Source organism: Phaenicophaeus curvirostris, chromosome 7, assembly GCF_032191515.1.
Source record: "Phaenicophaeus curvirostris isolate KB17595 chromosome 7, BPBGC_Pcur_1.0, whole genome shotgun sequence".
Lineage (NCBI taxonomy): Eukaryota > Metazoa > Chordata > Aves > Cuculiformes > Cuculidae > Phaenicophaeus > Phaenicophaeus curvirostris.
This window is the reverse complement of record NC_091398.1, coordinates 4,842,889-4,867,162: the sequence shown is the minus strand read 5'-3', so window position 1 is coordinate 4,867,162 and position 24,274 is coordinate 4,842,889. Positions and strand designations below refer to the sequence as shown.

The window sequence follows — 24,274 nt, the reverse complement described above, 5'->3', positions numbered from 1 at the left end:
GGGGTAACAATGTGTATAGTAGCCAGATACGATATAAAACATGCTTGTATCTTTAGAAAAGAAGAAAAGAAGCATGCTAGGATTCAACCAAAAGAGCTCCAGAAAAAAGATGAACAAGGGTAGTTGGAAAGCTCAGAAACTGGGGAGTCAACACATAAGGAGAGATGAAAAACGGAGACAATGGAACAACATTGTCAGAAAAGGGGAGTGTTGAGTAAGAAAAAGATGCGGTTGTAAGCATCGGAGAGTGAAAAACAGCTAATTCAGTGTCAAAGAGCGTTGGAACAAGTTCTGAAAGAAGGATGACAATTGCGGACAGCTGAAGAGACATTAAAAATAGACGTGATAATAGTATACAACTGAGAAGGGGCATGTTAACTATTACTTAGTCATCCTTATTTTCCATTTATTTAATTTCTCAATTGCACTTCTGTCACACACGGAATTTATTTCCCCGGCTATCTATACAAATCCTTTTTTAAAAGCCATCAGCTTTTTTTCATAATAGCTCCTGTTGCGTTCTCTTTCCAGTCATTTAAGTATCTTTGCTGTTAGTTTCCCCCTAGTTTATGGCCTGAAGCCAAATTTTATTTTAACCTTTCATTTTTAATTTGTCTTTTTTTTTGTTGTTAACAATCCCTTTTACACCACTTATTTTCCTACCTCAGGGACAAGTTATAGAAGGGGTTTTTCAGAGCGCTCACCATTGGTCCAAGAACATTTTGTTGAAGTCAATATGAATCAAGACCAGCTGGATATCAAGAGCCTTTGAAAAGTCTCTTTCTAAGTAGTTAATGCATGTATGTTTTCTTTCTCCTGGGGAGATGGTTTTTACAAGTCGCTGGAGCCTGTGTGATCCTGGTCTGTGAGTGTGGACTTACGACTCGCAGCGAGCAATGGGGGATTGGCAGTTGTGCATCTTGTCCTCGAAATCCCTGTTCTGACAAGAGTGGGGAGTGCATGCTCCTTCATCCTTCTCTGTTTCTCTTGCCCTTCTCCTTGTCAGCATCGTAACACACCAGCCTGAAATCCTTTTGAGAGAACTCAACAAAACTGTCCCCTTTCTTATAAACGGGATAAATCTGCTTCCATAAGGGCAAGGACCTAGCAAGCGGCATCCAAGTAATTCACAGAGGGCCTTAAAAGTAGCAATGAGTGCCAACACCTGCTTTTACAGTCTTTGTATCTCTACATTAGCCCATCAGCTGTCTTTGACCTGCCTCTTCGCACGTGTCTTCTGAGATGGGCAGTTTTTTCTGGCTTGGGGCTGCCAGTCGTCTGTTGTGGGTGGGCCACAGTACTTGAGAAATTACTTATTTTTATAGCATCTCTTTTAAAGCACAACCGGTTGAAAAAACAGCAATGGGCTACAGGGACAGAGACTCTCCACAAAGTATTTGTGCCATCTGTGAGAGGGAGTGTGGGCATCCTGCAGCAGCCAACTGATCTTACTGGCCCTTGAACCCTTGGCAAGGTTGGGAGGGGACAGCAGACAGCTGGGACAATCAGCCTCATCTGTCAGCTGAAGGAGGGAGCAGTAAGACGTGCTGGAGGTCCCTGTCCTTTAGAAGAAGGATGTGTCAGAAAAATTAATAATGATTGTGGATTCCCATGAAGTACTTCCTAGGAAATTCTGTCAAAGGGTTGGGATTGCTTTTTTCCAAATCCTGGCATGTAGGCACCTGCAACCTTTGTGTTTTCCGCTACTCATCTTGGCGCAGGCTGGATGTTACGTTTGGGATGCTTTGTGGTTGACCAGACGGGCAGTGTTTATATCTCCAAGTTTGCTGTGATGCTGAATGGTGAGGAATAACTCCAGTCCTGGGACAACCTACGTCACAAGCCAGGCTGCTGCTAGTGGAGTTTGAGTCTGAGGGGCTTCAGGATTTTTTCTCCAAGTAGTCGTATGTAGCATTTTCACATCTGTCTTGCGATTCAATGCAGTTTTCAGTTCAATAATTCTGTCTTTCATCGGGAAAAGGCTTATTTCCTTGCTCTCCTGTGCTTGTCTACAAATCCATCCAATGCCCTGAAAGATTTGCTTTTTGATTTTTCTTCCTCCACACTTGCCGTGAGCATAGATTTAAACCCTCTGAGGATTACTGGAGACCACAAGTCCAAATTAAACAGTAAAAGGAAGGTGTTCTGAGAGATGCATGCTTTGCCTTGGCAACTTCTATCAAGTGTTTGAGATACAGCAGGTGACATTGAAAATGAGGTACGGAAGCTATAGCGATAATCATCGGAGAACCAGATCTTCCTTCCTTCTGGAAATCATGAGCTCGCTGTGAAGAGGAGGAGGATCCTCCTTCAGTAGCTGTTCTCAGACAGTTACAGTGGATCAGAGTTAAATGACTGGGCTAATTCCAGAGTTTATGTTGCCTTCCTTTGGGTCCAGGCACATTTTGGTCGTCAGCTTTCAAACATAAATGCTGGCTTCCTTCATTTTTGTCTGTAACGAAGCTTAGGTGCTCAGTGAGGTTTAAATCTGATCTTTAGCCAACTCTAGCATTTTTACTGCACTTTGTGGTCTCTTTCTCTCCTTGAACGTGCCTGCTTTGATCATTGACCTCTGCCCAAGTATTCAGATATCACGATGATGGACACTAGTGAGCCCAGGGTGGTTCACTAATTCCAGGGACCTGATGCTCATCTCTTCAATGCCCTTCCATAAAGGTCACACTGATTCTTCTTTCTCCACACTGTCTGCACCTGCACAGCCCTCTCTTTCTGGGACTGATCCTTTCATCTTACTTGGTTTATCTTTCTACAGGTTTTCTGAGACAACGATTGCAGCAACAAATACTGAAGCAGCACTGCTGCAGTTGGATGAAAATTAAAATTCAATTCCTATTTTGGAAAAACAGATTCTTGTGAAATTTTTCCAGTGCAATGAAAAGCGGAGAGAAGTTTTCTAGTTCTCTGTACCGAACTTTTCACTGCAAAAATCTCTCAGTGTTTTTGAGGGTAACAGCAGGAATGCTTACATTAGGCAAGGTGCCAGCAACCAGCAGTGTTTTTCTCACCATGCTGTCCAAAGTTGCTCAGAGCAGAATTATACGATGCTGTGTTTCAAAGAGGAATAGCTGCTCAGAGCCCGGTCTGTTGTGGTACTCTTGTGCTGCTGCATTTAGTGGATCAGCTAGTGACAATCGGAAGGTTTTGAAGCTTGAAAACGTGTAGAAAAGTTCAAGAGCTTTCTTGGTAATACTCTTCACAGAAACACCTTTCGCAGTGTTTATTTTCCTACTCTTGTTATTGTTTTAAAACTTCGTGGTTATGCCAGCTGGCACCTGCCTGCCCTCCATCTCTGAGATTTTAGGAGCTATGGGAAGACCGAGGTATGTCCATCATTCAGCATCACCTCTAGATCACACTCTGCAAGTGTTTTGCTGCCCAAGAGCTCTGGGCAACAGGGCCAGCGTTGCTGGCTGCTCCCAGGGAGATGGGTGAATCCTCTTCTCCAGCCAGGGAGGTGCAAGGCAGCTGCAGGCAGAGCGCTGTTCATTTATCTTTTCTCCCTGCAGCGTAGGCACCACAAGCCTTGCTGTGTGTTCCTGTTCATGCAGAGGGAGCAGAGAAACAGGACTTGATGAGAGAGTAATGCATGTGATTAGTGACTCAGAAGACTTTCTAAACTCTGTTTTCTCTGCGAATGTGTTGCATGTTCTTCTTTGTCGCTGACTTCCAAAGAACTTTTGACAAGGGTGGACCTTTTCTGGTTTCTTGAGGATTCTTCTTAAAACAAAGATTTGTTCTCTGTCCCTGGTAAAGTAATTGCTTTTCCCTGTGCATTCCTGCACAGTCTAGCACCCAACTCTTGTTGTACGCTTTCTGGCTTGTAGCTAGTGATGAACCCCAGTTTACTGAGAAATTGTAGGGGGTTTATTTTCCTGGGATGAACTGGTGGAGGTATTTCAAAAGCTCGTGTGTTCGCATGCCTGTTTTATAGCACTGAAGTCATTCTTCTGTTCCGAATCTCAGGGAGTGTTGAAGATGAGCTGTAGTTAAGTTGGAAATGAAAGTATGTTGATTTGTTTTCTGTGGATGGAAAAAACAGTGTTTAGTCAAACTTCTCGGTTGTACTGTTATCAACAAGCAAAAATTCCATTTCTTTCCTCTGGTTTCTCAGCTGTGTGGGGACTTGGGTCCAGGAGGGTGGGACAAGGCGCAAAAAGCCAAAAGGTTTGCCAGTTTATTCGCAAGACTTACTGGCCCCTTCCAGCAATCCCAAAGCCAGAATGACAAAGCGAATTAGGGAAATGCAGCTCCTGGCACTGGTCTCTGAATCAGTATAACACCTGAAAACTTCATCTCTTGTGTAAATTGGAAGTAATGCAGCTGTGAACTGAAATGCAGCATGTGATATATGGAAAAAACTGTGCGTTTTCCCTGCGGTGCCTCACCCTAAGCGTTCCTTGGTGTCCCTGTGTTTTACCTGACATGCCACTTCATGACATGGTTTAGTAGGCACGGTGGTGTTGGGCACGATTGGAGTGGGTGGTCTTAGAGGTCTTTTCCGACCTTAATGATTCTGTGATTCTTTGATTATGTGCTGAAAGGATTTGGCTCTGCACACGTCTCTGTGCATAGTCTTCTTCTCCAGCCGATTTTAGCTCGCGCTTCCTTAGGTGCACAGTTCTAGTAAGCGTGCTGTGACCAGGCTGAACTCGACAAAAGGAAGTGTCTCTGGCCATGTATTAAAAAAAAAGTTAATTAGGAATTTTGGAAATCTAGTGAGAGCACTGAACCAGATGTAAAGAATGAGCTGTTGTGTTTGGATTCTTCATTTGACAGATTGACTTGACATTGTTAATACTAATACTTATTTAGAATACATTGAATTGAACAACATGATGAAGGGATATATTTTTACTTGGTGCTCTTGGGGGTTTTTTTTTGCTTTTCATGGTTTGGAAGAAACCTTCTGACATTGTCAGAGGACAGGATGTTCAGAAACCTTCCCAGCACAAAAAGTCACAGCATCGTCACTCCCTTTTCTCTGCAAGGACGACGTGAAATCAAATATCTTGACCTGCAGCTGCAGCAAGGGCAAAACTGCTCTCCTATTAAAGAGTTTGTAACCTTTGGAATCAAATCTATTAGATGTCAAGGTCCCTGTTTGGATTGTGTTGCTTGAAGTAATGCGTAGAACTAAGCTGCCACGAAAACTTCTTCGAGTAAAAGCTCTTTCCAGTCTGTTACAGGATAATCAGGTACTCTACTGTGGGAAAATAGATGTTGCCCATGTCAGAACTCTACAAAAGTTATTCCTGGTGATTTTGTCATCCTAGTTATTTTGCTGTAGTCTCTTTAAATTAGCTATAAATAATTACAAGCTTCTATGTAGTACGAGTAGACACAGGTGCATTCATGGAAAAGTCCTTCTTATTTCAGTAAGAAGATATTATGAGATGAGTGAATGTGTGAAAAAGAAATAAAGCATTAGTGTCAGCATTAGGGAAGAGTTGTCATCATACTCCTGTGGCCTATGTGTGGATATATCAGCGTGAATTAAGCTAAGTCATTTAGAAGCTGTTTGTCCCCCTAGCCCCATGCCAACTGCAAAGCCCATCCCAGCACCCTACCTGTGTGTGTAGCCTCCTCTGGCATGCTGCTGTGGCTGTGAAGTACATAACTGTGCAGAAAAAATCCCCAGACATCGATATAATTTAGGAACAGATAGTTTCCCCTACTGATTTATCCCCAGATTTTGCACTGCTGCTTTACTACACATGGGGAACGCACTGACCCAAGTTAGCGTGCTCAGCCAGCATTTGCATTGTGGAAGAAACAGTGTCCCAGTGATAAAAAAGAGATACCTTAATAAGCTTTTTTCCCCTTAAAAAATACATATAAAAAAATTAAGAACCCAAGCGCAGGCTGGTGTCATGCAGGAGGGCAGTGTGTTTCCGTCCTGTTGTGTGGTATTTCAGTGAACAGTTTAGTGAGAGCAGGTTTTGTTTCTATTTCTGGTCTCTCAAGTGCTTAACGTTTTAGAAAGTAAAAGTTCTGCAGTCTTAAAACATGTTCTGCAATATTTAAAGTGAGATTGATACAAAAATTGGCATTTTGACTGCAGTGTTGAATGAAAAAAAGCAGCGTTTATTTGGAACAGGCAAGGTTTGCATTATAAGCAGATAGCTGGGAACATGCGTGTTGGGGGGGTGAGCAGATTTATAATTCATTTAAGGTTACTGCTGAATTCTGTTCATGTACCATTTGTTGATCGTAGTGTCATTTGTTTAGTCCTCCTGTGCACTAAACATTTCAGAAGCTTCAGCAAACAGAATTTCATGCTGCACACACTGAAAAACCCAAGTTCTGCTTTGCTGATCATCACCCAGTCTGGAGTTAAACAAGCCTGGCTTTAGTAAGGTTTTAGGAGTGTGGTTTAAGTGTATGCATCATTATTTTGTGGGTTACCACAGAGGAGTTGCAGGTCTGTCCTGATCCAGCTCTTTTCTGCTCTGGCTGCTCGGGACGTAAACATTTCCTTTTTTTAAAAAAAAAACTAAACAGATCTTAGTTGGCATTAAAAATGAAACAAAAACAAGCAAAACACCTGGCTTTTTTTCCCCCCCTGCATTTGAACTTTAAAATAAATCATCACTAATACGTGACCTTATTTGTTGTCTGTAATGCCAAACGCTTGTTTTGATGTAAGCGTAGAGCAGGCACCTTGGAGGTTAACACCTATTCATTGTCAGAACACTCTAGTTGTAATTCTACTGATCATCAGCGACTTCATTCACTGCTGCGGAGGAGATTTAGCACTGGCCGATTGCTGTACACCTGAGAAACAGGAGGGCAGAAATTAATAAAATAGAGGCTGAATCTTCAGAGGCTTCTTTTCAACCAAGGCATAAAGGTCACTCGTTGGGGACCCTTCAGCCTCAGTCCTCACAGCGTATCTGACATGAAAGGTTTGCTGCTGAAAGACATTTATGTTGATGCTGAGGAGTGAAAGACAAGGGAGGTGAAGCTCATCTATTGTTTTAACCTGTTTCATTGCGGGCTAAACAAGTTGAAAGATTCCTTCTTGTCTTTAAAACCACTGATAGCCCAGGGTTGGAAGAGGCTGCAGGTTCCGCCTACCTGGTTGAAAGGAAAAATGTCACAGTGGTGGTCGGCAGGAAAGGGGATTCTGGGAAGGATGAGTCCCGGGATGAATTGGTGGTGGCTGTACACACTGGCACATCTGGATAGTTAGAGAAAGATAACACTTCTTTTTCTCCATTTCTCTAAAAAGTGGACCCACTCCTGATACGTGAAGTGCTCTGTGTTGTGAGTGCAGAAGGATACACTGTGTGTCCTTAGTACAAGGGCTGCACTGTGATTTGGCCTGATTTTTTTGGAAAAAGAAGGAGTTTTAAGTAGTTTTATATGAAAATAAGCGATACCTTAGCTTTTTACTGGCTTTAGGTCATTACCGTCCCTAGAACTATGCTGTCAACCCAGGAGAGATACTTTGATTATGAAAAAGGTTCCTACTGTTCACAAGATGATGGGAGCACCTGGAGCACCTCTGCTATGAGGACAGGCTGAGAGAGTTGGGGTTGTTCAGTCTGGAGAAGAGAAAGCTCCAAGGAGACCTTAGAGCAGCTTCCAGTACTGAAAGGGGCTTCAGCAAAGCTGGGGAGGGGCTTCTTATAAGCCATTGAGTGATAGGATGAGGGGGAATGGCTTTACATTAGACATTAGGAAGAAGTTCTTCATGATTAGGGTGGTTCACCACATAATTCTTGAATCAAGGTTTCACAGTTTAAATGAACAGGCTCTTTTGGTGTGGAAAGAAGACTTACTTTATGAAAGATTTCTTGCCTCAGCTTTTTGTGTAGGTAGACCTGTCATAGAATCATAGAATGGTTTGGGTTGCAAGGGACCTTACAGTTCATCCAGTTCCACCCCCTGCCACAGACAGGGACACCTCCCACTGGATCAGGTTGCTCCAAGCCCCATCCAGCCTGGCCTTGAACACCTCCAGGGATGGGGCAGCCACCACTGCTCTGGGCAACCTGGGCCAGGGCCTCACTACCCTCACAGGAAAACATTTATTCCTAAGATCTCATCTCAGTCTCCTCTCTTTCAGCTTAAAACTGTTCCCCCTCATCTTATCCCTGCACTCCCTGAGAAAGAGCCTCTCTCCAGCTTTCCTTTAGGCCCCCTTTCAGTACTGAAAGGCTGCCGTAAGGTCTACTTGGCGCGTTCTCCAGGCTGATCAAGCCCAACTCACAGGTGCGTTGGGAAGAAGCTGCTTTCAAAGGGTAAAGTCCTTAATAATTCTCTTTGGGAGACATTAAGCAGCTAAAACAGAACCGCTGGTTTAGGGAAATATGAAGAAGAAAAATCCGTGAAGGTCTCAAAATAAAGTATACAGCCTCTGCCATGCAGTCCCCGAACCGTGGACTGTTCTGGAAGGTGCATGGGGGTGCATGTTGCCATATCTGTCACCGTTCTGCCTGTTGTAGGCATCTCCCACTGGTTGCTGATAAGGGAGTAGGAGGGTAGAGGGACTTTATGCCCTGGTGGTGTGCTCTGCTTCTCTACGTCATGCCTTGCTAAATGATGCTAAATTTGCCGTAGGGGGCACAGGGCAGCTTTGAGGGGAGGGTTGATGGGTTGCCAGTTGATTACAGGCATTCTTTTTTGTTTGTAATATGTAATGTGAGATTAACGACAGCGGCTTGATTGTGGAGGTTTGCCATCTGTAGCACAAACTTGGAAATCAAGGGGGAATGTGTCAATAGGTCTGATCTACCCTCGGGTTATAGGACACGCTCTTGGCATTATGCTAAAAAGAGCTCATAATCAAGAGGTACACAGAGAACAGAATGTAGAAATAACAAGTTAGTCATTTTTTATTGCAGAACCCTACATTTTAGTCAATTATGGGTAAGCCCTGAAGAATGTGTGTTGCTACTCACTTTGTTCTTAAGGCTAAGAACTGATCTGAGCATAATGTCGTAAGATACTCCTTGTGTAATCGGCATCCTTGCTCTAGGTCTCAGTGGGCAGTGAAACCACAACTGCCTTTAAATCCAGGTGAATCATGTGATTATCTCTCCCAAATGCACAGCTTTGTTGGTCATTTCCCCTGTGTGCTCCAAATAAATGTATTCCAGGCGTGGCATTTAACAAGGGAGGTGTGGAGAGTCTCATTTGGTAAAGTCTGTGAATTTGAGTATACCTTATGCTGTGTACTTCTAGGGAAATGTGAGTGAAGATGATGTTTCCAGCTGATTCCAATTCAAGAGGCTGCACACAGCTGATTTGCCCAGCATCTTCAGTCTGACAGTGTCTTTTGTACCTTGCAGGCATTAAAGGTTTGGGGAGTTTGCTGATTTTACTACACACAGATAGACCCTCCATATTTTCCTAGTTGCACCAAAATGTTTCCCCTGCTCCCTTGTAATGCTGGTGGGATTTTTTTTTTTTTTTGCAGCTCCACTAGACATTAGGAATTAATAACAAGACATTAGGAATTAATAACAACCTATAGGTCAAGGAATATTTGTGCCCTTTGCATTTTGTTTCTTTGTCTAAATGTTTGTGACACCTTTTTAAAAGCAGGTCCAAACCAAAGCTGAGGATAGGAATGGTGTACATGAACAGTTTTACTAAAGAAGTTGAGGAACGTACACAGATTTCTCCCAAGAAATTTCCTTTAAGAAAAGTGGGCAAGATGCAAAAGTCTGAGAAATTTAAAGTTCTTTCGCTTCAAGAGATGATGATTCTTCTCTCAGTTTCCCTTTGTGATTCTGGTTCTTCAAAAGTTAATCAAGAGACTGATGTTTTCAGGCATGTTTTTTCTTGTTTCTGTATGTTAATGGGTGTTAGTCTCTTCCTGCTGTGATTTTCAAAGGGTAGGTTGGGTCACCTGGGCACAATGTTTCAACATTTCTTAGACTGCAAGTTGCAATATCAGCAACACACACATTGACAAGTGCTGTGCACCTCTGGTTCTTGCACGATGATAGAGCCCGTGGGAGTCATAGAATCATAGCATCACTAGGTTGGAAAAGACTTTTGAGGTCATTGAGCCCAACTGTACCTGTCCACTACTAAATCATATCCCTAAGCACTTCATCTACCCATCCTTTAAACACCTCCAGGGATGGGGACTCAACCACCTCCCTGGGCAGCCTCTGCCTGTGCTTGATAAACCTTTCAGTGAAGAAATTTTTCCTGATTTCCAATCAAAAACTCCCCTGACGCAGCTTGAGGCCATTCCCTCTTGTCTTATGTCTGTGATGTGGAGCTGGACATCCTCATATTGCCATGAGGATTTGCCTCCAAATGTATGTGTTTGAAAGGGTGACCAGCTATTATGAGAAGAGGCTGAGGTTCTAGATACTGAACAGTAAAGTGGGGAGAACAGTGGTGTGGGATTTAATCTTCCGTGGGTGCAGATGCCATAGGTGTAGGTGGGCTTTTCATAACCAGTCTGACTCAGCACTGGTGAGACCGCACCTTGAATCCTGTGTTCAGTTCTGGGCCCCTCACCGCAAGAAGGATGTTGAGGCTCTGGAGCGAGTCCAGAGAAGAGCAGCCAAGCTGGTGAGGGGGCTGGAGAACAGGCCTTATGAGGAACGGCTGAGAGAGCTGGGGGTGTTTAGCCTGGAGAAGAGGAGGCTGAGGGGAGACCTCATTGCTCTGTACAAACTACCTGAAAGGAGGTTGTGGAGAGGAGGGTGCTGGCCTCTTCTCCCAAGTGACAGGGGACAGGACGAGAGGGAATGGCCTCAAGCTCCACCAGGGGAGGTTTAGGCTGGACATTAGAAAAAAATTTTTCACAGCAAAGGTCATCGGGCACTGGGAGAAGCTGCCCAGGGAGGTGGTTGAGTCACCTTCCCTGGAGGTGTCTAAGGGATGGGTTGACGAGGTGCTAAGGGGCATGGTTTAGTGTTTGATAGGAATGGTTGGACTCAATGATCTGGTGGGTCTCTTCCAACCTGGTTATTCTATGATTCTGTGATTCTGTGACTTTTCCTTCCCCGTAAGCAGCTGTTGTCTGATCGTAGCAGCCTTCTTCATTTGAAAAATGCAGCTCTGGAGCAATTGCAGTTTTGATGCTCTCTGGTATTGATGTCAGGCATTTATAAGACAACCCTGTAACAGTGATGTAGACTTCTTTTTATTTCCTGCTCCTGGCCAGTCAGTCATTTCAAAGCTGTGTTGTTTTGCCAAGTTTTAATCAAATAGTTGCCTTAAATTAGCTGTCAAATTTGGTGAGTGGATACTTGGTATCGTTCCATGTGAAGTCTCTACTGCAGATAGGCTGCTGTGCATGAGATTTCAGTGGTGAGCTTCCTGCATGTTTGTTTTGTACTCCATGCTTTAATCTCCTGTTTTCAATCCCTCCACCTTTCTCTTTACAGATGGGTAACTTGTGATAGATGTTATGCATTCTGTGTAGTGGGCAACTGGTGAAAGGAGTGGGTAAAAAGAAAACTTGAACAGGTCTCATCATTTTCTACCACTTCCCCCCGCCTCCAAAAAGGGGGGGAAAAAAAGGAAATTAATAAAGGTTTCTTTTGTGAGCATGAGATGGAGAAAATTGGCCATTTGTCTGTGAGGTAATAGGCTTTGGTATAATATGAAAATCTATCAAATGATTAAATTCAATGACATTAAATCACAATTCATGAAAGGAGAATACTGCACAGTTTAATTCTATTTAATTTTTGAGTGGGGGAAAAAAAGCCAAAAAAAAAAATGTTTGAGTTTCTCTTAAGCTGATTTCTCTGTGCTCTTTCTTAAAAGTGCCTTTCTAGTTGCCACACAGTGATGTGATCATTATCTGTCACCTCGTCGCCTTGCTGCCTCAACACGCAGTAAAATACAAAAAAAAAAAAAAAAAAAAGAGGGAGAGGGGAGAAAAAAAAAAAAAGACCAGAGGAGCTTGTGAAGTATGACTTCCTATCCCAAGACTCATTGCCTGCGATTCGTACCGCTTGACAGTAATGATCTTATTACAGTACTCTGGACCTTGAAGAGATTTCATGAGGAGAGCGAAAGGACGTGCCTCCATGTAATCAAGTGGCGCTGAATATTCCACGCGTTTTTGATCACACACTGATTGGGCACAGTTTTAGCCCATCTTCTAGTCAATTATGCATGGCCCCTCGTGCTCCTGTGATAGTCAGAAACATTGATAGCTGTTGTCTGGGGGGGGCTGGCAGCCAGCCAGCGGTTTGAAGTGCAGTCATTCCGGGAGAAGTGCTTTTTAGTTGGAATTGATTACCTTTCTTTAGGTTTTTGCTTAATGGCAAAACTGTATTGGAGAGGGCTTCAGGTGAAAAATGGACATATTAGCCATTTAGAGTAGCTGAACTCCTAGTCAATTTTTAGCTTTCCTCTGTTTCCATCTAATTTATATTTAATGATGTAACGTTTGATAATATTTAAGATATTTCATTTCCAGTTGCTGCTGAGCACACATGTTGAGCACATGTTAAATTGCAGTGCATCCATTTTCAGGTTTTCAGAATTAATCCAGGTTAACCTGCAGGCTGTGAGAACGTGTCTTGTTTGGCACTGGTTCCAGCAAGCGTTGGCTTTATCCGTACGTGGTACAAAGATGTCGGTACCGAGCAGAGCGAGTGCCGCTCCTCATCCTGTAATGAGGATAAATCTTCAAGCTTTGAAAGAAGCAAAGGGTCGGTAGCTGGGTCCTTAGTTTAGATTCTCTTGTCTCAGAGGCTGATGAGGCTTCTGTTAATTTCTTGCCTATAAAAACATCACGTGTTTCTTAATTCGGGTTCCTCCTAAAATGAAAAGGAAAACATTAAAGGCATGCATATCGAACTTGAGGCACTGTGTAAGAAAATACTTAATCATAAATGATGCTTCTTGTTCTGGTGCCACCAGTTTTGTTTCTCACATTTGAATATCCTACAGTATCTAATTTTTAGAATTGTGGAATGTCCTGAGTTGGAAGGGACCCACAAGGATCTTTCAGTCCAATTCCTTTCTCTGCAGAGGACAACCCCAATGTTAACACCTAGTGTCTTGGGGTGTTGTCCAAACACTTCTGGAATATTGTCAGGCTTGGCGCTGTGACTGCTTCCCTGGGGAGCTGTTCCAGTGCTCCACCACCCTCTGGGAGTAGAACCTTTCCCCGATATTCAGCCTCACCCTCTCCGACTCATCTTCTTGCCATTCCCTTGGGTCCTGTCATTGGTCACCAGAGGGAAGAGATCAGCACCTGCTCCTCCTCCTCCCTTTATGAGAAAGCTGTAGACCATGATGAGGTCTCTTCTCAATCTCCTCTTCTCCAGGCTGAACAGACCAAGTGGTTTCATCTCTAAACCCTTCACCAACTTCTTGGCCTTCCTCTGGACACTCTCCAGTGGCTTGATTTCCTTTTTATCCTGTGATACCCAAAACTGCACCCAGTATTCAAGGTGAGGCAGCAGCAACATGCAGTAGAGTGGGACAAAGCCCTCCCACTCCACCCAGCAGGCAATTCTGTGCTTGACACACCCCAGGACACGCTTGGCCCTCTGTTGGCTCATGTTCAACTGCCGTCAACCAGAACTCGCAGATCCTTTTCCGCAGGGCTGCTCTCCAGCCTCTCACTCCCCAGTCTACATGGACATCCAGCTGCTGCATCCCAGGATATGGCAGCATTTTGGATGCATCTGGAGTTCGGAAAGATAGGAAGAAGACTTTACAGTAGACCAAGTACTATGTTGTGTTGGCTGTGTGTCAGATGAAGAGTTTATGTTTCCCCTGCTTGGAATATGCTGTGACTAGCAGTGAAAAGATGCTGTCAAATTACTCCAATAGCAGCCCAAATTTTTACTTATATATTTATATGTACTAAATATATGTATTTATATATATTTAATTCTGCTCAGGCTGCCCAGGGAGGTGGTTGATTCACCTTCCCTGGAGGGGTTTAAGGGACAGGTGGACGAGGTGCTGAGGGGCATGGTTTAGTGTTTGATAGGAACGGTTGGACTCTATGATCCAGTGGGTCTCTTCCAACCTGGTTATTCTATGATTCTATGATTCTGCGTGCCTACTACTGGCTGAAATAATAAAGCAGCTCTGCAAAAAGGCATGGCAGGCTCTCCGCCGTTCCTGAAGGCATTTCTCACAGAATTACTAGGTTGGAAAAGACCCACAGGATCATCGAGTCCAACCGTTCTGCAACCAAATGTCTCCCTCATGGGACTGCTTCCTACCAAGGTCCAACAGAATTTACAGGGCTGCTTAAACAGGTGAAATCGCAACAAAAGCTCAGTTGCTCCTAAAACCTGCAAGTGAAACTTCCCTTGTGGACGCTATCACTCTTCTGCTCCTTTAATGTGATGGGGTAGGTGTGTCCTAAAACTAATCCTGTGCTGACCAGTCCCACCCCTTAAAAAGTAGCTTTAAATTTTTTATCTCTTCCATCCTTTAAGATTATTTCTCACTTCCCATATGGACGCCAAATCAGAATTGAGAGCGAAAAAAATAGGCAGTCTTGGTGGGCTTTTGCTTCTTGAAAGAGAGCTGTTGGGGGGTTTCCTCCAATGATTTTGGGCTCAGCTATTGTCCGAAATTCCATATCCTAATTTTGGGAGTTTGTGTTTTATTTTGTGGTAAAGTTTTACTGCTTTTAGGCTCTAGTTAGAGAGCTAGAGCTATGAGAACCTTTCTATTTCCTTCTCATAGTATATTTAACAGCATGATGTAGGCAGTAACATTGGCAGTTCTACAAGGCTAAGACATATTGTGGCAAATACCCTGTTTGAATGAGATGCTGAAATGTGGGAAATAACTGTCTGTTTTTTAAAAGGGGTGTTTGACAGAATATGATTCTCAATTGGTGGGCTCCAGCTTCTAGAGTACAAGTGAGAAGAGGTTGTTTGGCTTCTACTGCCACACCTATGTCTTCTTCACTGGGTTTTTCGGACTGCTATGGCATTGACTTGACTTTGCCTTCCTTTTCACCTTCTTCCCCAGTGCTTTGAATCTGTCTTTTTAATCCAAGGAAGAAGTGCTGCGGTTCGTGGTGATGGATTGCAGAGCTAGGCTGGAGTAGTTCTGACTCTGCTTCATTTGACAAGGAATTGGGAGCTCCCTTGAAGACTATTTCAGCTCCCTTTTATTTCTCCTTTCCCAGTCTCCTCCTTTTGGGACTCCAGTGGCTGAGCGCACAGTGTGCAATTGTCATGCAGGCTAGTATTTCAAGGCAAAAAAAAGGACATTTTAGTTTTTAAATCAGCATTTGAGAATTGTTAGTGATGGTGACTGGTTTGTGATTATCATAAATGCCAGTGCTTTTCAGCCAAGGTAACACTTCGTAGCAGTAAACAAAACACCAAAGTGATCCAGCCCATTTCCAGACAACTTGAATGCTTTAACCAACATATTTATACATAAAAATACAGTTTGTGATTTACTTAACCTTAAAGTTGGAAGCAGACCTATTACATTGAGCTTAATATCATCATTGTTGCTCACGTAATTACTTTTTGGTTGGGTGGCTGCCAGTCAGCAGGCTGTGAATGGTCAGTTATAAATAACTTTTTTTTCTGTTAAACCAATTCAAATTTTATGGAGAGACAGGCTGTGTATCACATGAATGTTGCAGCAGTCTGAGCGGAGAAAGGTGGATTTAGTGAAGGAAATCGTACAATACTTAGCCAGTGACTGACTAATCCCTGTCCTGCTGGTTCCTGGTACTTCTGCAGTCCCTGGAGGTGTCTCGCAGCCAGTAGTGTTGATTGAGTGATAAATTCTTATTCTTGGTACTCTTTGTTTGGATCTTGTGTGGTTAAGGGATATGCTGACTTTCAAGTGATTTAAAAAATTGGTCTTTGAATATCATAGAATGGTTTGGGTTGAAAGGGACCTTAAAGATCATCCAGTTCCACCCCCTGCCACAGACACGGACACCTCCCACTGGATCAGGTTGCTCCAAGCCCCATCCAGCCTGGCCTTGAACATCTCCAGGGATGGGGCAGCCACCACTGCTCTGGGCAACCTGGGCCAGGGCCTCCCCACCCTCACAGGGAAACATTCCTTCCTAATATCTCATCTAAATCTCCCCCTTTCAGCTTAGAACCATTGCCCTTATCCTGTCCCTGCACTCCTTGATTAAGAGCACCTCCCCAGCTTTCCTGGAGACCCTTTCAGTACTGGAAGCTGCTCTAAGGTCTCCCCAGAGCCTTTTCTTCTCCAGGATGAACACCTCCAACTCCCTCAGCCTGTCCTTGTATGGGAGGTGCTCCTGCCCTCTGATCGTCTTTGTGGCCTCCTATGGGCTCACTCCAACAGATCCATGTCCTTCCTATGCTGAGGACTCCAGAACTGAAAGCAGGGCTCCAGGTGAGGTCTCGAGAGGCAGAATCCCTTCCCTCACCTTGCTGGTCCCACTGCTTTGGCTCAGCCCAGGATATGGTTGGCTTTCTGGGCTGTGAGCACACGTCACCAGCTCATGTTGAGCTTCTCATTCACTGGCACCCCAAGTCCTTCTCTTCAGGGCTGCTCTTAATCCATTCTCCACCCTCAGGTGTACGACCTTTTTTGAATGCTTGGCTTTACGATTTGCACAGGCCCACCCCTCCAGCCTATCAAGTTCCCTTGAATATGAAGTTATCAAACCTATTTTCCATTTCCAGTGCCTCGTTACCGTAGGCTCACAGCGCATAGAATCATAGAATCACCAGGTTGGAAGAGACCCACCGGATCATTGAGTCCAACCATTCCCACCAATCTCTAAACCATGCCCCTCAATACCTCATCCACCCGCACCTTAAGCACCTCCAGGGAAGGCGAGTCAACCACCTCCATCATCTTCTCCAGTTGCACAGGAACAGGCTGGGGATTCCTAATAAAATTTTAGGCAGCTGGAAGAATCGGCCGTCACCTGTAAGATGGGCTAGGAAATTCTACACGCTGATTTTCATATTCCAGGTTCAGCTGGAGTTATTGACTTCAGTGTGTCAACGGGAAGCATTCTGCTTGTGGGATTGATATTTGAGCATCCCGTGTGATGTTGTTCAGTCACGTAAGAAGTCTGGCCAGCAGCAAATAACTTGGGGTGCATTGCTCTCTGCCTGCAGTGAAATGCCATCCTGATAGCATCCTGAACTGCTTTCTGTAGCAACAATCACAGCTTTCTCCCCCATGCAGGTATTAAATGTGTTTTACCAGTCCAAACTTAGTGCACAACCACCGTCTGGACCAGAACAGTGTCTGCATAAGTTATATTTTCCTTGCACTGGTGCTCAGTTAATATTTCTTTATCCTCTAGATGAGCAATGTATTAGGAGGGCACATATGAAAGATGCAGGGAGACTTTTTACCAGGGTCTGTAGTGAGAGGATGAGGGGGAACTGTTTTAAGCTGAAAGAGGGGAGATTGCGATGAGATCTTGGGAAAGAAATATTTTCCCGTGAGGATCGGGGGGCCCTGGCCCAGGTTGCCTGCAGAAGTGGTGGCTGCCCCATCCCTGGAGGTGTTCAAGGCCAGGTTGGATGGGGCTTGGAGCAACCTGATACAGTGAGAGGTGTCCCTGCCCATGGCAGAGGGTTGGAACTGGATGATCTTTAAGGTCCTTTCCAACCCAAACCATTCTGTGATTCTAGGTCTGAGCATACTGCAGGAAAATTTATGAAACTGTGTTCTTTTGGCCATTTCCATCACTTCTGTTTCCATTTCCACTTTCTCTTTGACCCCATCTCTGTCCTTCCGGATTTTTTTGCAAGAAAGGGTTGCTGAAGAATTTCTTGTGCGCTGTAGCTTGGCCCAAAAAGAATTCATTTTTCTCCTGTTTCTTGTTTATCTGTGCTCTTGGGGCTTCACAACAGGCTATACAGTTAATTTCCTACGAACTTACTAAAAAGGCACCTGTAGAACCACATATGAAACAGCAGAGTTATTATGGAGATTGAAGACAATACTTGGAAGGGGTTCTACCTTTTATAAACAATACTGTGAGAATTCAAATCTGTTTAAATACAAAATATTTCTGTTGTTGGAGTTTCAAATGAGTGATTCCACTGAAATACTGTAAATAACAAATGGTGTGCATTTTCATCCTAAAACTAAGTGATCATTAATGGTCAAAAACTTTAAATGGATCAAAAACTTTAAATACCACCAAGGATTCCCAAAGAATTGTTCTCGGAAAATCCCTGCTTGCTAGGCAGGGTACCTGCATTTCATGGAATACTTTAGAGTCTTCAGCATTTAATTAAATTAGAACAAACCTAATGCTAATAAATCATAGATTAATATGTGCTCAATGTATTTAATAACAAGGAAAAATGTAAGTTAATACTTGCCAGGTTATTTAAAGAATTCAGTGTGAAGATCCATAGTGATTATGAGGAGAATGTGAAAATCAATTAATTTTTAGTGATTTGTCAACTCTGTTCTTTTTCTCACAGCCTCTCTGTACACAGTAAGATACCACTTTGCCCAAGCAAAACTCACATTAATAATTAGGTCACTTTTGTTCCCTGATGTGAAGTGGGAAGGTAAACTTTGGTGAGAGACCATTAGTGCTGTGTGGAGGAATGGGATGCACTTGAATGCCGGAGAAGCTTCTTCTTTAGGGAGGTGAAAATGCAGTCTTTGACTTACGTAAAAAGGCAAAATCAAACTGTCTAACAGTGGATGACCTTCCCAGAGCAGGTTTTTATCTGTGAGGTTGTTCTGTTTGCCCAGTCATCTTAACATTTGGACTGTCGTGGGAGATGTTGGGTTTGCCCTGCAGATGGCTACAGTTTGGGTAAGACCTCGTTTTGTCGTTACTGATGTTCACTGTTTTCTAGAGGCGCGATTTTGAGCTGTGGCTGATGCTCCTGAGAGCAGGTCTACATCAGGGTCTGCTTCTGTAAACTGATACATACCAAGTGTTTGAAGTGCAGTAGTTTATTACTAAGGAGTAGAAGGTATGTTCGGAGCTATTACGGCATGTAAAAATAGGTAGGGAGGAGTCTCAAAGCAGGGGTTCGCTTTTTTCTTAACCTTATTGATAATTATCTGCTGCCTTTAGTAATTAAGATATCACTATTATTCATTGGGCTTCTTCTCTATTTTATGGATATTACTAAAAAGCTGTTCCCAGACAAACAGCCGATGACACTTAAAGAATATTTGTAAATAATCCTTTAATAAGAACTCTTTAATATTAAATAATCTATTAATAATGCGTCTGCTTCTGCATCTGCAAAATATCCCAACAGCTTCTTCACGAGCTGTATCACGGATATCAGGCTGTTGCTTTTGTCACACTATGTGTCTTCTACATGTGATGCAAGGAAACCCTCCTGCTTTGTAGTTAATTGAAGTACTTCACCATCTACAATGCCTTATCCTAATGAAGAGGGAAAAGTTTCTTTTTTTGGCCAGAAATATTTCTTTCAGGCTTTTTATTTCCTACGCAGCCTTTGACTGGAGGAGGTGTTCTTTTTACGTATCATCAGGTCCCATAATTTGTCATAATGCTACTCAATGGCTTGTCTGAAAATGTAAAGGGACACTGTCAAGGTGGTTAGGCGCAAAGTTTAACCTACAACACTTTTGAGAAAGAGAAGAAAAGATAGACGTAAACTGGCCCCCAGGGCCTGAACAGAGCCAGAATAAAATCCAAAATGATGTTCTGAGCAACACAGGAGCCAGCGTGTTGGTCTCTTTGAGTCTCTGCTTGTGAAAATCATTCTGTGCTTCAGGCCTGCTTGTAGAAGGACATTGAATATACAAGAAACTTAACTCCACAATGTGTTAAGAAGAGAGGATTCTTGTTCATTCCAGCTATTGCTCTGGAGCGAAGTAGGTCGCGGAGACCCTGCGAGGTACAGAGGGGTTTTGTCATTTCAAGGGCAATGCCATATTGGGCATCCAGGAATTGTCACCCCCCAGCTCTTAGTCCCTACCTGGTATTCATTTTTCATAGCCTTGTAGGTCTGTCCTAACACATCAGCCAACGCGGTGTGCTGAAGCCTGTGATTTTGATTGACAAATCCAAAAAGAATATATATTTTTTAATCTCCTTTTTCTGCTTTTAGAAGGCTCTGGGGAAAGAGGAGATGGAGATTTTTATCTGCAAGTAAAAGGTACTGCAAAACGCCGTACGGCCTCCGTAATGCTAATACAAGTCAGAAGTCCAGCCACTTTTGCAAGGGGGTGGGAGGAATGAACTAGGTTGAAATGAGAACTGTGGAAAGGCTGAGAGATTTACTAGGAAAAATTCCCTTTAAATCCCTGTTTATATCTCGGCTGTATGTCTCTGGAGACAGGTTTCATTATTTCCCCTGCACTTTTCGGGTGAAACTGCGTCCCAGCGAGGTCTCTGCTAGATCAGTCAATAAGGTGAGGTTCTCCTCTTTGCCAGTTGTACTGTCCTGAGTATTTAGCTCAATTACTTGTGATTTTTCAGTTCATCCGGTATAGCCCCATTTCAAGCAGGAAAAGCTGGCTGTAGTGGTTACAGCGTTCGTAGGATTTTGTATCCTCTCGGTAACATTACAACTTACCCAGGAAAAAATGTGTTTTATAACTCGAGGGAACCCAGCCAATCAGTCTTTGGTTGATAGCTCTGATTTTCTCGTGAGCAGGCTTCGCATTACCTACGATAGCACCTTGGTTTTGCTTGGGTTTTCATGCTTAGTTTCTTTACCAAACCCTTTTGATCTTGCCCACCATGCAAGCAGCCCTGAACTCGTGCGCGTGTGCAGATGAGCCCAATAAAAGAAAGACCCTGCTCGTCCATCAGCCTTTATTATATTTGATTGCGCAGTGTTTTGGCAGTAATCTCGTACTATTATGTGTCGTGGTTTTTCTGTGCCATCAATTACGGTGCCTACCTGCAAGTTAACTCCACGTGGAAGGGTGAGAGCCTCTGCTTTCTTTTAGAGAGCTGATTGATGGGTTAGAAGAATTACAGCGGGGTCATGCTAATGCCTTACGATGCCTGGGAGATGTAGAGTAAATAATTAAATGTCGTTAGTCCCACTCCACCTGGGCAATAAGGCATGTGCTCAAAGTTGAGATTGTGTAGTATGAGACAAGCCTAATTCCTCTGCTGTGAGCAAACACAGCACAGTTCTCTTAATTAACACCTATGTATATGTTCACTAATTTGAAGCTTTCAACAGGCTTATGTTCTGTAACTGAGAACAATGTGGAGAGAATGTAGGGGAGGAGAGGTTAAACATCATTATGTGGATAATCTGAAAATGTTTAGGAAAGAGTAAGCGCAAAAGACCTCCGGTTCTCCACTCAAAAGGTTGCTTGTATTTTAAAAAGCATTATGATTACGAATGGAAGTGGAGGAAACAATTTAAGAAAGCATGAATGAGAAGGAAAGCGAAGGTGATGGCGACAAATGTGAATCAGCAGATAGAAAACATAAGTTGTTGGTGAAGGAAATTAGAGATATTAGAAAGAATTGATGGTCTGTAGAATGGGATGTCTGTGTAGGCAGATGAGATAGGAATTTCTTAAATTCATCAGTAACAAATAAATCCTAGCCATGATGTGGATCTAACACTTGCCAAAAGACTGTAAGAGTGAATCCTGATTTCAGAAAGGAAAAGTTAGAATATTTCTGTCACTGGGAAAAAAAAAGAATTCACTTTACCTTGGATTTGTATTTCTAAACAGTTATGCAACAGCTAAACACAATCTAAGGTGTTTGTTTTGTTCTTTAACAACAACAACAATGATGATGGTGATGATGATGTCTGGACAACCCGATTAGCTGTGGTCAGGAGTCCAACAAATGTGACTTACGAGCTTTCTGTTCAGCTGTCATATCATTTTGAAGGGATCTTGTAGCAGTGGGAATGTTTCAGAGAGCTGGAAAAAATGGATATTGTGCTTGTAGCTGAAAAGAGGGAAGGGATCCAGAAGAGCCTGTGTGTCATCTAACCTCATATTGATCCTGTGCAAAATAATGGGGAGGCTGATACGTGATATGGTCAGAAAATAATTTCCAGTGGCAGAGTAAGTAACAATGTTCTCTAAATCTCTTCCGGGAGATTGTCAAGGGATAAAAAACTGAGCCATTTCTAATGCTTTGTTATCACAAATATATCTGAAGAGCAAATATATTGAGTTACTTCTGCTGGATAACGTGAACTTTAAAGAAAAAAAAAGTTGTACAAGCACTAGAAATGAAAGGAATGTAATGTAAACTAAAAAGGATTGAAGTGGCTGACCAGCAGATCACAAGAAGCAGTTATAGAGGGATATTCATCATCCAAACAGAGGGAAGAGTTGACTGGGGTTAGTTTTCAGCCACGTGCTGTTGGTGGTGTGGGTGATTTTTTCCTTGCTTCCCATGATGCTGGTCATCTCCATCAAGGCGAGTGTAGGCTGTAAGGTTTTCAGCTCTCCGGGGTTCTTCCATGACTTCTGAAGAAAATTCTATCTCTGCTTTCTTAGGTAGCATTCTCCTCTTCTCTGTGCAAGCTCACGTGTGCAAACACAAGCTGAGCTTTCATCCTTGTATGCTGACTGAGAGAGGTTTTCCTCCCTGGGGCTTTGTGTAACGACCTCCCAATACCTGAAGGGGCTACAAGAAAGCTGGAGAGGGACTTTTTACAAACACTTGTAGTGATAGGACTAGGGGCAATGGGTATAAACTGGAGACATCAGGAGGAATTTCTTCACAATGAGGGTGGTGAGGCCCAGGCCCTGGTTGCCCAGAGCAGTGGTGGCTGCCCCATCCCTGTAGGTGTTCAAGGCCAGGTTGGATGGGCTTTGGGCAGCCTGATCTAGTGGGAGGTGTCCCTGCCCATGGCAGGGTTGGAACTGGATGATCTTTAAGGTCCCTTCCAACCCAAAGTACCCTATGATTCTGTGATTCTATGATATTTGGTCCGTCACTTTGTTTAGTTGGCAAAATTGGAATGCTTTTATTCTTCCTCTGCATTTTTTTTCTTTCATTAAGCTGTTTTTTTTCATTAAATACAAGAGAGCATCATTTTTTTTTAATAGAAAAATCAAAACTTTTGGGTGCAGAGTTGCAAAATAAAGCAAGAGGACGCAAACTTGGGGAAGCTCAGCGCTCTGAGGGGTTTGGTGCTTTTGAAAGACAGGCTTGACAAAACACATTTGACTTCTGCGGGAAGTAGGATGATACCGGTAAAACCAATGAGATAAAGCTGCTACTGATGGACTGCTTGTGAATATAAAGCTTCATTCATTTCTCAAGGTGGGGGGGAATCCTGTCTCACACTGCCTTGAAAGCAGCCACGTCCCTCTCTCCCCTCTGAGGGGATTTGCAGTACACAGTAGGCGATGTGATCTTGTACTACAACACAACAGTCTTGACAGCTCCGTATGATGCTGCACTTCGGCTTTTGCCATCACGAAAAATCTATAAACTATACGGAGCTTTCTGAAATCATTAATGCCTTCGTTGTATTGATGATTTCATTTCTGCGCTAGAGGAGCGTGGCCAATCTACCTCGCTGCAAGCTGCAGCTTCTCATTTTTATGATCCTCCTCCTCTTTCTCGCAGTGTTCTCTCTCCCCCACCAACCAGAAAAAAAAAAAAAATCCATTGCGTAAATTGATTTGGGGATCAGCCTTGATAAAATACCAGCATTCAGCCGCTCGCGACGGCGCGGCGGTATTGTTAGCTGTTCTTGATTATTTGGCTGCTCCAGCAGAAGCTGCCACATCCGAGTTGGAGGTGTGCAGAGATTAACTGGTGTCTGTCCAACCATTTGTCATACAAATAACGGTGCCAGTAGAGTGAAATACTATAAATCATTTTTTTCCAGGATTGAAACCTTTTATCAGTTGTGTCACTTCCATTATTCAATAAGCGATTAGTAACAGCCATTGTCATTTAGCCAGTTAGTAGTTAACAACTCGGAGCTTTGGCTAGCAAGGAAGCCTTGACACAAGCATCTGATGTAAATGCAAGGTTTAATATTTATCTTTCCAGGCAAAATGCAGTTGTTACTCAGTGTTTTGCTGAAAGACGAAAGGCGGCACAACTTAGGTGTGAGTCTCTAAATTTCTTGAGCCTCCTGGTTTTGCTTTATCGCGCAGCCGCGTGGTGTTTGTGTGCGCCCTGACAAAATGGGCAGTGTTTAAAATATGCAAATGTAAAATCGCATCCTCCTTTTTTCCTGACTTCTTCATTCTAAAGCTAATCACAGCATCTCCCCAGGGATTTTCTGCTACCGCAGCTTTTCAAAAAACTCAAATTACAGGAGTGATAACCTTCGTGTAAGAGCGGTCGCAGATGTTAACCCTGAGCTTGTTGGATTTATACAAAACAAATCTGGACAGATGCTGGGTGATAGCA

At 43.3% G+C, this 24,274-nt stretch overlaps 1 protein-coding gene across 6 annotated transcripts in view; it reads left to right on the top strand.

The window, feature by feature from the left end:
- AGAP1 (ArfGAP with GTPase domain, ankyrin repeat and PH domain 1) overlaps window positions 1-24,274 on the top strand; it is a 398,119-nt gene that overhangs the window by 298,433 nt on the left and 75,412 nt on the right. The gene's annotated exons all lie outside the window — the stretch shown is intronic.